At 39.5% G+C, this 14,469-nt stretch overlaps 1 long non-coding RNA gene across 5 annotated transcripts in view; it reads left to right on the top strand.

The window, feature by feature from the left end:
• LOC120888013 (uncharacterized) overlaps positions 1–14,469 on the top strand; it is a 69,946-nt gene that overhangs the window by 35,037 nt on the left and 20,440 nt on the right. For 2 of the 5 annotated variants that reach the window (XR_013430944.1, XR_013430941.1), the window contains exon 2: positions 529–2,349. The exons of the other annotated variants lie outside the window; for them this stretch is intronic. This is a non-coding gene — a long non-coding RNA (uncharacterized LOC120888013). The remainder of the gene's footprint in view (positions 1–528; positions 2,350–14,469) is intronic. 5 annotated transcript variants of the gene reach the window in all.

Below are 14,469 nucleotides of genomic sequence, written 5' to 3'. Positions count from 1 at the left end.
GTCATACTGGGAGCACAGAGGCTGCTCAGAGGGCACGAAGAACATAGCTGCTCCCTTGGTGAGCTGCTCTGGGAAACTGAAGGCACAGCTGGTGGCCTGAGTCCTGGGGATACCTTCTTTGCCAAAGAGAAGAGCAATTGCAATATTTATTATACACCACCTCACCTCTTGGGTAACAGAGCATGTTTGAATTCTGGTTTTCTTTTCTTATTCTTCCTCCTTCTCATCTTCTTCCTCCTCTTCTTTTTCCTCCTCCATTGCTCTTCCTCCTCTTCTTCTCCTTCTTCTTCTTCTTCTTTGGTTTTGGGGATGGAACCCAGGACTTCACACATGCTAAGCACGGGTTCCACCACTAAGCTACACCCCGACCTTCTTTATTTTCTCTTTCGAAGTGCACAAGTTTGGAAGGCCAAATGCATCATTCACTGGTCAAGCCCAAGTTCCTGGAAGGCTGTTGTGATCATTTTTTTCTACTGTGTGCTGGAGATATAGGGATAAGCAAACCCAGACCTGGTTCTGTCTTTATAGGGCTTCTGATGTGATCAGGAAGAAAGACAGTTGACCAATCACTGGGAAATGACGATCAGGACAAATGCCACAGACGAGATGGATTACCTACAGCCAGTGCTTGTTGAAGATCTACTCCAAGCCTCTTCACAGGGAGTGTCTTCTTCAAATCTCACCGCAGCACTTTATGTGTTCACCTGGACTGTACATCATTAAAAGAGAGAGCACATCACAGCCACTTCAGAAGAAAGGGAATTTTGAATAGGCAATGAAACATTTTAGATTTTAAAGACATCACAGACCCTGTGACCTTCTCAGCTCTGTGTTCCTTGTGGCAACCGTCTTGTCTCTGTAGCACGTGATGGCTTATTCATTGCTGATAGTGCCCAGAGACCTGAGATTGCAACACACTGTGATAACGTCACATGTGGCCCCTGCCTTTTTGTTTCTCCTAGCCTGATGGAAGTGCTCTTCTCAGCGGAGCAAAGGAAGTGGACAAAAATCAGGCAAACAAACTCTTGTTATTCTAATTGACGCATGGGTCTCCATTAAATAAAAACGAAAGAAATGTGAATGCAATGCTAAAACCAGAATGTTAAAAAAAAATTCCAATCACTCAGCCCATAATTGATTATTAATTTTCACTAAAAGGGTATGTGGATATCTTATTTACTCTACATCCAGATATTTACTTAGCTGGAAAGAAGAGACACTTTGTAAATAGAAGACTCCATCACTATGCTCATTAGTTGCCCCAGAACTCTGAGCAATTGGCATTTAATAAATCATATTATAAATCATCTTCTGAAAGTTAATTAAGTGGTAAAACATTTACTGAAAGTTAAAAGTTACCATGAATTTAATTATAACCTTGTGGCCACTATTTCCAGTTAATTATACACCCTCCTTATATACTTGATAAACCACAAAATGCACCCCGTTAATGATCAATTGGTATTAAATTAGCTGGAATTAGTTTTTATTAAATCCAAATTAGATTTTTATTTGCGATACAATAAAATAGTGCACCCAGCCCTTGCCACGATGATTTGGGATATTTCTGTAGAGAGTGATTACCAGATGTCTAATTGGGCAATTAATAGATACAGTTTCCAAATTAACATAATTGGGGGACCTAAAAAGAAAACAAAATGATTATTCAGCCAGCAGACCATCCTTTTTGAATCCTGCCATTCAGTCAGGGATGTCAACTAGCCCTTCATTTCTTTTGAAAATCTGCTCTTCTCTGGGCTGAATTCCCACCAAAAGGGTCATTGTGACCATGAAGCATGTGACATGCTCTTATGTGGAAACAGAAATGTCCAGGGCCACCCAGAATAGCTTCTTTGACCGTCTGTGCTGGTTCTGTAGGTAGGTATGGGAAGCCTGTGTGGGGTGTACGGAATCGTGGAGGTAACCAGCTAGGTAATGGGGTGTTTACACAGCTGATGAGAGTCCAAATGCACAAACTCATCACTTCCCAAAAACAATTTGCCAGATGATTTTAGTTGATATTCCAGTGCTTTTTCATTTTACCACTTCATGCACCAGAGAGGGATGGGGACTTAACCTCTCCATTTCTGCCATCAACTTAAATCCCTTTATAATTGCTTTCCCCACATGTTCAAAGCACAATCCTGGAGCGTGTCCTCTGCCATCTGTGTTCTCTGAAGGGATGGCCCCTCCCCTTCACATTAATCGCCTCTGTTCAGACCCACTCTATGCAGGGCCATCTCAGTAGCTCCACGCACTTAGGGAAGCAGGGCTTTGACCTCTGATCCTTACTGGTCCAATGGTCTTCTTTAAACTCAGGATACTATGCCAATGGACAGACAGCCACTGGTAAGTACTACTGAGGACAAAATGTATAAGCCTTATAAAATATATTTGAAAAAGAGACAGCGTTCCCACTAATGAATTATACAAACTTTGTAAAAAGGTTGTGAGTGCATCCACTTCCATTAGCACTCAAAGCCCTCATAACCTGCCCTATTATTTGCTCCCTCCCGGAGGCATTGGTGAAATTCTGCTCAGGATGGGCTATTACAGTTAAGTGCTGTTTTTGTTATTGCTTTTTCTTTTCTTATTTGCTTCCTAAACTCCATGTTGGTCTATCCTATCCTGCACTCACTCAGTGGACCTTTGGGGTTAATCACTCCTTTCTGTAGCAGCTCATGCATTCATTCGTTGAGGAAAAATATGGGAACTGCCTGTTAGGCACAAGGCTATATGGACATTGGGTTTCGATGGTGGACAAGTCTGATAATGGTCCAGGTTCTCACGGTTGTCATTTGAGACACAGACTAAAAAGAAAAGAATATGCTAATGCCAAATTATCATAAGTACTCTATAAGGCAAATAAAAATGAGCCATATGGAAAATAATCAGAAAATCATTTTAATTAGTTGGCAATAAAGTTGTCTTTGAAGACAGGTTATTTAAATTGAAGCTCAAGAGGAAGGGAGAGTATTTTGTTCAGGAAGAACTACATCAAAACGGGCCCTCTGCTGAGAAGGAGCCGGAAGGTTGGAGAAATGGTGAAGGGAACAGGAAAGTGGAGCCATGTGATTGTGGTACGATGAATAAACGGGGTATGTGATCTGAGTGGACCATTGGGAGGTTATAGAAAGTGGCACTTTAAAACAGGTGATTGAGGACCCCAATAAGGAGGTGGGACAGTTGGAAAACTTGGAAGTTAAGCAGCAGAATGACCTGATCTGATTGGGCTTTCAGATCATCAATCTCATTGATTGATGGAGAGGCTGAGAGAGGAGGAAGCTCACAGGAGGCTGCTGAAGTTCTCCAGACAAGAGAGATGGTGGCCTGGAGGGACGGGCAGGCAGCAGAAGTGACAGAGAAGATCACTGGAGATAAGGATGGATTGGCCATGGGGCTGGGCTAGAGAAAACTCAGGAAGGTTCCTAGGTTTTTGGCTTGAGCAATTGAGCTTCCTTGTTCATCTGGCAAGTATTTCTCGAGCATTTATAGATATCACAGATATTACAAAGGTGGAGCAGACAGTTCAGAGGTGCGCATTCTCATGGAGGTCACTTCCTGTGAAAGGAGTTGATAGACTAAATGCAGAGAATTCCTTCTCTCTCCAGTCATTCAGAATTTGATTTGAGGTGTATACAACATTCATCAGCTACAATTATACACACAATTTGCTTTGACAGTGATTGTGACTTGTTCTTATTTAATATTAATTCAGTCTCCTCCAAATTTACTTTGCTTCTCACTGCTATGCCAGGAAGAATGTCAGGTACTTCCTTGATGCTGTCAGGTCACACATGATTAGCAGGTCCAGGGTCACTTCTGTGGGTGGGACTGGGGTGGGTCAATTAAACATTTTCCACTTTGGAAAGTTGTTGAAGCCACGAACCGTGGGCCTCCTCCATGATTTGTCATGAAAGACCTTTACCCTGGGTTCCATGTTTTGTTTTAAACATAGTTTCCTCTTAATTATTATAATACTTAGATCCATTATATAAAACAAGGGAGATAAAGAAAACTTTTAAAAATCATCATTCATGACTTCACTCCAATTTTATAATTCTACATTTAGTGTATATTCATATTTCAATGAAATTTTGTTACTGTAAAATCTTATTTTGAATCTAACACTAATAAAGATTTGGTTTTTAAACTCTCTTCATAAATACAACTTGAATTTTCTGGACACATAAGCTTGTATGTGTTGCTATTATCAGAGTAGTTTCAACAAAGTGTTTTCTGTATGAACTTCTTGTGTTATTAAGAATTATTTCATTGTTATTTGAAATAACAAATAACAATCGAAATAGCAGAAATGGGTCAAATTGGAATTTAAAAAATTTTAGTTATACATAGACACAATATCATTATTTTGTTTATTTATTTTTTAATGTGGTGCTGAGGATCGAACCCAGTGCCTCACATGTGTGAGGCAAGTGCTCTGCCACTGAGCCACAAACCCAGACCTTCAAATTGGAATTTTTAAGATAATCATGATACATATTGCTGAATTGTTCCTAAAAGAGTTGTGCTAATTATTATTCCCTAGAGTAACTCAGGAAAGAATGTTAAGCCAGAGTTTTTCAAATATCATTTAGTCCTCTCTCCCTCCTTTTAAATTGTTAATATGTGCTAATTAGATGAGTGAAAAATTGTATCATTTTAAAAAATACATTCTTTTTTATTTTATATTAGAAAATTTGAAACTCCACTCCTTACCCACAGGACTGCATAAGTGATTTCTAATTCCTCTTCCATGAATTTTTGTTTTGTTCATGCCTTTTGCTTGTCTAGTAAGGTCCCAGTTTAGTTTTATTTCCCTTATTTGTTTATATGAAATCTTTATATATGTAGCACCACAGGGGTCCCTTCTTATTTACTGGCTTTGTCTTTCCCTAGCTTTACCCTTATTGCAAAGAAGAGTCTTAAATGTCCTGACACATAGATTTCCACAAAAGGTGGTCATTGTTAGCAGGAGAAAGGTTTTATTTATCTGTCCATGATTGCATTTGAAAAAACAACAAAAGAACAACAACAAAAATAGTCCAAAAGTCAGAAGTCTATAACCCAGAGGACTGTAGAGAAACCAAGCAGAAAGTAAGGTCCACCATTCTGTATTATTCTGCGCTTCCAGGATGGGATCATGTAGAACAAGGTAATGTTACAAAGGGTGGTTTCTCTAGCACTGACGCCAACACTACTGCATCTGGGGTTCAGGTTAGAACTCAAAGTAGAAAAGGGAGGAAAGATTGTGGCCTTGCACAGGGGGTCCTAGGAACTTTTCTACCATGCTCAGCCACCCAGGCTGTTGCACCCAAGGTCCCTGATGGCTCGGCTACTGCTCTAGATAAAGGTAGACTTTGGCGGCAACCAAGTGGAGCTGTTTCTGCAGGAATGTGGAATGTTGGACCTAGGGGATCATGGAGGCTTCCACTAAGATTTCCAAGGAAAGCCTAGGAGGCCAGGCAAAGGGTAGGGGAGTCCCTCAAGAAGGCAGCTTCTGATGGGGCAATGCATGGAGATTTGCCCTAGTGGAGATGAGGTTCTGGGCTACAGGAAACTCAAACGAGCACAAGTTTGTCCTTCAGCTCTTGAGACACGTATCAGGTTCTTATTGAAGCTTTCCACAGCTTCCTAACTGGATCTTGCCCTATTGTTCATGCATTTCTCACGCAGGTCAAGAGCTTACCTGTCTGTCTGTGGTTGCGTTTTCAGCCCGGAGATACACCTTATTCAGATTTCATCTACATTATGGCAATGGCTTGGTGATTGGCTTCTTTCTTTGTAGGTTTCTCTTTGTCTCTGTCCTCCTAACTCTTCCACTAGAAAAAGCTTTTAAAGGCATAAATCAGATGTTGCCAGTCTCCTGCTCCTTATTTATCTTTATGATGAATATTGATTCCCATTGCCCATGCAAAGCGTTCTAGCATATCTTAGCTTCAGCAGATCCCCGGACTTTAAGCACATGCTACCTGATCCCGCTACTCTCCTCTTAGCTCATCTAACCCCTGTTGCCATTCGGAGCTGATCACTGTTGCTGGGATTTTCGGGGTACATCTTACCATTCCCTCTGTTGCCTTGTTATGGTTTGGACATGAGGTGGCCCCCTAAGCTCCTGTGTGAGTCAGTACAGCAATGTATGGAGGTGATAGGATTGGATTATGAGATCTGTAATCTAATCAATGGATCAATCCATTCGTTGGATTGATAATTTAAAGGGCCACTCTACTGGATAGTGCCTACCGGCAGGTAGGGTATGGCTGGAGAAAGTGGGAGTGTGCCTCCGGGGTTTATATTTTATCCCTGCTGAATGGAACTCTCTCTGCTTCCTGGCTATCATAAACTGAGCCACTTTCCTCCAGCACCCTGCCACCATGATGTTCTGCTACATGTCAGGCCTAGAGCTCTGGAAACCGTAAGCCAAAATAAACTTTTTCTCCCCTATGTTGTTCTTTTCCAATCTGTTGGTCACAGTGACAAAAAGCTGGCTGACATGTGCCTTAAGTAGCCTTCTTCCTTATTCTGCTTGCTCCAGTATTACCCAGAGCCCAAGCCCACAAGCCAGCTCCTTCAGCAGCCTGTCTTGGACATACCCTCTCCATCTCCCAAGGCACACGCTTCTTCAACACTCACTCAGCGCATCAGAAATAAAAATAAGCAAGCATGCATCCCACCCATTAGTGTGTCCTTTTAGTCTCTTAACAATACGCCAGTCATTTTCTGAGATTCAAGAACATTTCTTCCATACCAGGCACTGTGGATATAAGGATGAGCAAGACATTCCCGCCTTCAAGGAGGTGACACTTAGTGCAATCTTCTAAATTATGTGATCATCCCAAGTAGTTTAAAAATTCCTGAAGAAAAGAACACTATTGACCTCCTTTCCAGTCAATACATGTTCATGAAGAAGTGTTGCCCAAGCAATAGTGAAACCCCCAGAGTCTTGTGGTAGAAAATGTGACTCCTGGTGTCTAAATGCAAGGAGATATAGTAAAGTCCATAACATATTTTAAAGTCCTGAATATTAAAAGTGTTTATTTCTCCATCAGAAATAGAGCCAGTCTCTGTAGATCCATTCCACGTCTGTCACTAAGAGTCGAATGACTGTAGTCTTTGCTCAGAATAATGAGTGGTGATGCTGAGATTGCCATTATAATAAATGACAGCCAAAGCTATCCAGAGGCACTTTGAGAATACAGCTTTAATGCAGTGTTGTCTTAATCAAATACCTCTATATTGATTGCTTATGGCTTTTTTTTATGTGCTTGCATAACTGTCTCTAAGAAGAAGTGTTAGCTGTAGCAACTTTATTACACCTTTGTCCAGGTCAATTGTGATGGTTCTGATCCTGATAGAATCATTTTTAAAGGACCGGGAGCCACCCAAAAGTCCAATCGACAAATTTGACTGTGTATGTGCCTTGAAGATATGTAGATAATGTTTAAAGTGAAAAAAAAAAGATGAAAAATACCACTTGCAGATAATGTAAGAGAGAAGAAAGTGTCTTTATTTCTTGCATTTTCTAAATACATGTCTCCCTGCCTTTGATTCCCCTGTTCCCCCTACCTGGAATGCCCTCTGTGTGCTATTTTCCAGGGAGTTACATGACATTATCAGCTGGTGTCTTCCTGCTGATAGAACCACTTCTTTTGAGCTTTCTATAGCTCATACCCATTAGCTCAGGAACTCAAAGAAAAAGTCAGGTCTTATCCTTAACTGTTGCCCTGCAACAGGCTGTGTGTGTCTATCTAATGAATAAAGAGTTCATTCAAGTCAGCTAGACATCTAATAATTAAGTAGGAAAAGGAGGCATTATATAAACACCCTCCCACAGTAGTACATAACACAATTTTATAATAAACATTGGAAATAAAAATATTTAAAATCATTAACAAAAATAAGTGATGATGTCAAATGCTATGGAACGTATAGTAAAACTGGGATAGATGCTGTACAGCAGAAGCACAATGATACGCTTGGAATTTTATTTATGTTAGGGAAACAGTGTGGAAATGAATCAGTAAATCATGACATATCAATCCAACAGAACATTCTACAACAATTAAAGTGCTAGTTATAAAGACTAGTCTGACATTACATGTTATAAAACTGTGCATCTCAGAATCCGCAAGCGCTACAAAGTAAGCAGACACAATTTGACTTTGGATGGTCCACGATGAATGAATCTTTAATATGCTTTATTTTTATTAGTGTGCCCCTACTGGTTCAACAGCAGAAAAATCAATAAACTTCTTTTAAGGACCATATTATGAAGTTCCATATCAAAGTACAATATGATGTGTAGCAATTTCATATTTATACCATACCGTGACCAGACAGATTTTTTTTTTAAATTAACAATCTCCCTTTTCCTTCCCTCACAAAAATACTCTATGTGTTTGTAGATCCTTGTATGGTTTTTTTGTTGCATTTATGTAAAAAACAAAAAGTTACACATGGATTCCAGGTAAAGATGACAGATTGAAGACTTAAATATGTTTTCTCTTGCTCTCTAAATTCCATTAAAATGACAATCTAGGATTTCTCTAGGAGGCATAGATAAAAAAGAACAGAGAATAAAAGGAGAGGCAATATCAACAAAATCTTGGAAGCTGTAAAGCAAATGTGTGAATGGTAATGACTGAGAATTACCGAGAAAAATGAATCTTAAGCTTACAATGGGGAAAGCAGAAAGGAATTGGATTAAGATCACAGATCCCCAAATGGCTCAGGATTGACAAACCTGGGTCCCTCCGAAAGCCAAGGAGAGGACACTCCTTTTGAGAGTCAGGAACCCCATGGGATGCAAGAGAAGCAATTTGGTTTTCAGATTGCCTCCCCACTCTGCTAAGCAACTTTCTCTCTCGAATCCCAGCATGAAACTGGAGTCATACTCCCTCTAAAAGACAAAGCAAAATAGGGGATCATATTAAAGAATCATGCCCATTTCCATTTTGGAACCATCATCCAGGTGTCTGGAGTGGAGGATTTGAGGAGTGAAGTGAAGTCAGAGAGCAGACCAACTCCTTAGCGGATTATTGTAAGCTAGGGAAGTGATCCTTTGCAGTGGGCGTCGTCAGAGTTTCTTAAAAAATAGGAGGCTGAGGCAGGAGGATTGTGAGTTCAAAGCCAGCCTCAGCAATGGAGAGTCACAAAGCAACTCGGTGAGACCCTGTCTCTAAATAAAATACAAAATAGGGCTGGGGATGTGGCTCAGTGGTCGAGTGCCCCTGAGTTCAACCCCTGGTTCCCTCCCTGCTCCACCCTGCAAAATGGAAATCACAGTCTGGGATCTGGTTGGATCTCATTGGATAGGGGGGGTGGGTGTAGAGAGGAGTAACTTGAGAATGGTTCCCAGATTTCTCTTTCCTTCTCTCTCTCTTCCTTTCCCCTCCTGTTCTCTTTCTCATGATTTTAATTGTTCTAATGTTTTTTTTTTTGTGATAAATCTTGCTAGCTCAAATCTTTTTGGAAAGGATGTGAAGAAAACAAACATCCATCATCCCTTCTCTGCCTTTCCTCTATGAAACAGCAACGGTGGGGTTCAGTGAGGCGACTGGGAGAGAGAGCACAGGTAGCATTTGTGTGAGGTGCTGATAAAGCAGGTGGCATAGGCTTTGATGGACTGAGTATTGAATGTTGAATACCATTATTTCCTGTACAAATGAGCCATTCCTACTATGTGCCAACTAGAGAATAGGTTCTGTTTCTTTGCTGCTCACATCATCCTGCAATAACAATTCACTCTGGCTCCAAATCTGTCCCCGGCCCATTTTATTTTTCCTCCACTGGATTGGTGATGCTGATTTGATGATGTTTCTGAGAAGCAGGGCACACAGAGAGGGAAAGATCAAGAGAACATTGGCTTTGCCTTGTGTGGGCAACCTCTAAGCAACACTTCCTAGTATATGACCATAGAATGAAGCACATTTTAATGTCGTGTAATCTTTTTTAAAAAGCAATGTCTTCTATTTATTTATCTGTAAATGAAGAAGAATCCATAAAGATAGTGACCTCGAATATGGCTGCATATTTCATTTTGACTCAGTTTATCCATTGCAAAGTGAAAATATGTCTCATGACTGGTCATTGTTAGGGACAGCTTGCTACTAGTGGTCACTTCCTAGAAACCACATGCAGTTGAGCCTTAAAAAAATAGACAGAATTTTTTTTTTCCCCACAATGGCCAGAGAACAACTGCAGAATAGATGCATGGCTAATGCTGCCACATCTTTTTATAGGAGAGCAGCTGGTGGCTCAATGGCTCTCTTTCTTAAAAAGAGAAAAGTGCCTCTTGCTCTGAAGTTTCCGCAGGAAGCTGCCTCTTCATCATCCAGTCATGTCACATATTTTATAGTGCTAAACTTTGCCGTAGGAGTTGAGAAACAAAAATGAAAGAAAATTGATGCACTCTATGAATCGGTGCCAGTGAACAGAAAGTAATGGGTGGGCATAAAACTCAGCAGCTATGGAGGATAAGGGGCACGAAGTTCCCATTGACTTTGGGAACTTGAACATTAGAACCATTTCAGATGCCTGGAGGCACGGCAGCAATCAGCGGTGTGTTTATCAGTGGTGGCGAGATCTGATCCTGGATTCTTGGTGCAATTTCCGGGGGATGAAGTGTGTAGGAGAATGAACTCAGACGAGAAGACTTTGGCTCTGAAGGAAGGCCATCAATGACAGGACCGATTCCTTAGAAACCAGAAACAAGAGTCAGCTGTGCTTTCCACGTGGTCAAAGGCATGAGCGTGACAAAAGGCACCTGCCCTAAATACAGAAGAGGAGAATTAGCTCTGCTCCATGATTTCAAGAGGGAAACAGTCCACCAGTGTGATTACTGGAGAAAGGATTAATGTCATTTATACACAAAGAGTGCCTACGAATAATGAAGAAAGAACCTCGTAAAGACATATAAAGACAAATAGTGAAGCTTACGCAAAAGGAAATGTGCCTGGTAATTATTTACAAAATTAATCATGATTAATAAAGATTGCTAAGTAGAACAATCAGAAGGAAATCATTTTGCATCTTTTATTTTAATGGAATATGGTACACGTTGCATTGGAAATACCAAACATTTACACGTTTACATTATGAACGTCAATGAGGTTTTATAAATTTATTTTAAGAAGAAATTTGTCAGGGGGGTATAAGTACATTCTTATTCAGTAACCAACATTCTGGGCATCTCTTCTGGGTATGATAATCCTGAAGTCAGGAAAATGTACAAGAATAGAGATGTTAATGTGTGTGTGTGTGTGTGTGTGTGTGTGTGTGTGTGTTTAAAGATCACTGTTGAAAAGAAGCCTTAATGTCCAACAGACTACAGGTTTAATAAATGGTGACATATCCGTTGCCTAGATGAATTGCTAAGTATTCTAATTATGACGACGACGAAACAACACGAGGAGCCTTTTAAATATCCAATTAGGTTTAAAATAAAAAATAATATTTAATGGGAATTGCACTATGATTATAATAGCTAACATTTATGTAGCAGACTTTATTGCCAGCCACTTTGTTAAGTACTTTGCATTGACTATCCCATTGAATCTTTGTAACAGCCTTGTGAGATTAGCATCCCATTTATAGATGAACAAACTGACCTGAAAGAATTGTTAATCATCTAAAGTGATAGAGCTAGGAAGCTGTCTCAGGTACCCTGTGCTCAGCTCTGGAATTCTTAACCTGTACTCTTCACCAGTCTCGCTGGTGAATTTTGGATGGTGACTATCCCCCAAAGGCCTATGTGTCAAAGGCTTGGTCCCCAGGCTGACACTACTGGGACTTGTGAGAGGTCCTTCAGTCACTGGGAATGTGCCATCAAAGGAGACTCCGTGACCCCAGCCTATCTTGTCTCTCTCTCTCTGTTTTCTGGCTCATAATGTGAACACTCTCTCCTAATTTGATGTGCCACCTTTGCCAGAGTCTCAAATCAACGGGGCTGCTCAATCTTGGACTTGAACCACCAGAACCCTGAGCTAAATAAACCTTTCTCTTCATAAGTTAACTGACTCAGGTATTTTGTTATAGGACTGTGAAACCAACTAATTTTACTTTCTATAAAAAGAGAAGAAATGGATAGCAACATGGAAAATAAAGAAAGTACAGTCTGAAGAGAGTTGTTATTTTTATTCCCTGGTTTTAGAAAATTTATTTTTTTATCTGAGGAATATTGACCCTCCCTGTGATTTAAATTGCAAATATTATTTCCAATTTGTTGTTTGAACTGTGACTACCTTTTACAGTAGAAATCTATACGTGCTTGCAATTTCTAACCCAGGTTCATATTATAGATTCCATATTGATCTGAAGTAGAAAAAGTACAAAACAATCTTCTTAAGTCCTTGAAAAGTAAGTGCCTCGTGGAGGTTATTGCAGCACAAGGAGCTCCTAAATTATCAAAAGTATCCTTTGAGTCTTCTATCACTTATAATATAGTTATAATCCAAAAAACACAGAGAAGGCAGAATTTCATCACCCCCATGACAATTTTGCATGAATGCCCTAAAAATATAGTAATTTATAATCTATATATTATTTTCATGTCTTTTAAATCATTAACATTTAAACACCTGGAGCTGACTTTCAGTGATTAACCTTTAAAAAATGAATAGTCTATTTACCCATGTGCTTCAAAGGTCTTGATACATAACAATAGCTCTTTTTATCTTTTACCGAAATGGTAAAAGACAGAACAGAAAAGGACAAAATAGAATGGAGAGGAAGGAAGGATCCATAAATGGAGACTGGACAGGAACTAGGGAAACATGTAACATAATATCGTCCACCAAGACGATTGTGGCAGAACAGAATTTTATTCTCTAACTCTCTGAATGCTTTTCCTAAGAGAGCAGAATTGGAAGAACTTCATCCTCAAGACATTTTAAGGAAGATACTATATAAAAGTAAAAGATATTTATTTTATATCTGCTGTGTCCTGAAATGAAGGACATGGGAAAGAATTATGGCTTTTTAAGCTGAACTAGGTTAAGATGAGGCCCAGCCACTTCTGATGGAGAAGATTTGGCCTGTTTGCCTGTCAAGGATTCCAGCAATGGTTTAATTATGGGAAAGACCTTCCAAGCCGGGGAAGGTGGGAAGGAAAGCAACCAATGATTCATTGAAACTTTGCTCATGTGAGTTATGGAGGAATATTATGCAGGTCAAACTGTTATAAGTGGAAAGCAGAAACACTGAATTGGAAAGAAGCAGACTTTGCAAACTCTGAAGTCTACAAATACCCCACATATGTGTGCCTGTATCTATATGAATATACATAACAGTATGTAAAATACATAGATATTGTGTGTTCCTCTTAAAACTCCAGAAGAAAGTTTTAACATTAGTTCTCAGAAGTCAGAGAAAAGAAGGAATAAAATTTTCAGGATACTATCATACGCTAAATATTGTGCATGCCTGATCTTCATCAGTCCTTCTAATTATCCCATGAAAATTATTGATTTTAAAGATAAGGAACGAAGGCTAATAGCTTTTCAAAGTTTACTCACAAGAAGTTCGGGGGCCAGGACCCATGGCTGAGTCCGCAGCCTTTTATTATTTTTTCCATGATACCGGCTGACTTTAAAATATATTGATGGCTTCCCACACGACTACAACGGATTTGTATCTCAAATCCATTAGTTCTCAACAAAGAGCCACAAGACACTGAAAAGCTGGACCAAGTTTTATTTTTCATTAAGTGGAGTTATGAGAATAAACAAGAAATATTGCTAACATAAAATACAATGCACCCTTCTGCTCAGAAATGAGTTAGGAATCCAAGGGAAAAAAAAAACCAAACCAAGTTGCAACTAATAAGTAGATATTTCTTTTGGCTGAAGCAACCACACAAAGATTTCTTACTATTCATGGGGTTACAGCAAAGCCTGGAGAACTCTTGGATCTTTTATTGGAACAGCAATTATCCTCTAACGGAAACAGAAAGATCTTTTTGTTTGTAAGATAAACCACCTGGGTTACCTTATCATGACTCTGTGAGAATCTTGGAAGTATTATCTTAATAGAATTGTGAAATAAAGATGCAATTTGAGGATGCTCCATTATGTTGTACAGTGTCCCTCTACGTTACTTAAAGTATTTTATGAACAGTAACTGAGTTATTTAATAATTGACAGAAATCCAGTCTCCATCTCTTCTCTGACAAATGACCTTATCAATTTATTTTAAAGTTTTAGACAGAGATTAAACTGATAAAAATGCTTTGAGCAGAAGACCTGATCTCTTGCCAAATGGTTCCAGATCCTTTTAAAGAAGAGACAGGAGGTACAAGTTTTGGATAGGATAAAAATGCTTCTGGAATGTAATTCTGGACTATAAAGTTTTGACTTAACCTCTTCAATCTCGTGTCCTCATCTTCTTTCTTTCATAATAAAAACCCTGATTTTCATCAGGAAAACATTATCCATTCATTTATATTTCCATAACACATTAGGCTTCATGAGG

The sequence above is a fragment of the Ictidomys tridecemlineatus genome, chromosome 15, assembly GCF_052094955.1.
Source record: "Ictidomys tridecemlineatus isolate mIctTri1 chromosome 15, mIctTri1.hap1, whole genome shotgun sequence".
NCBI lineage: Eukaryota > Metazoa > Chordata > Mammalia > Rodentia > Sciuridae > Ictidomys > Ictidomys tridecemlineatus.
The sequence above is the reverse complement of the archived record's forward strand: the minus strand, read 5'-3'. Positions and strand labels throughout refer to the sequence as shown.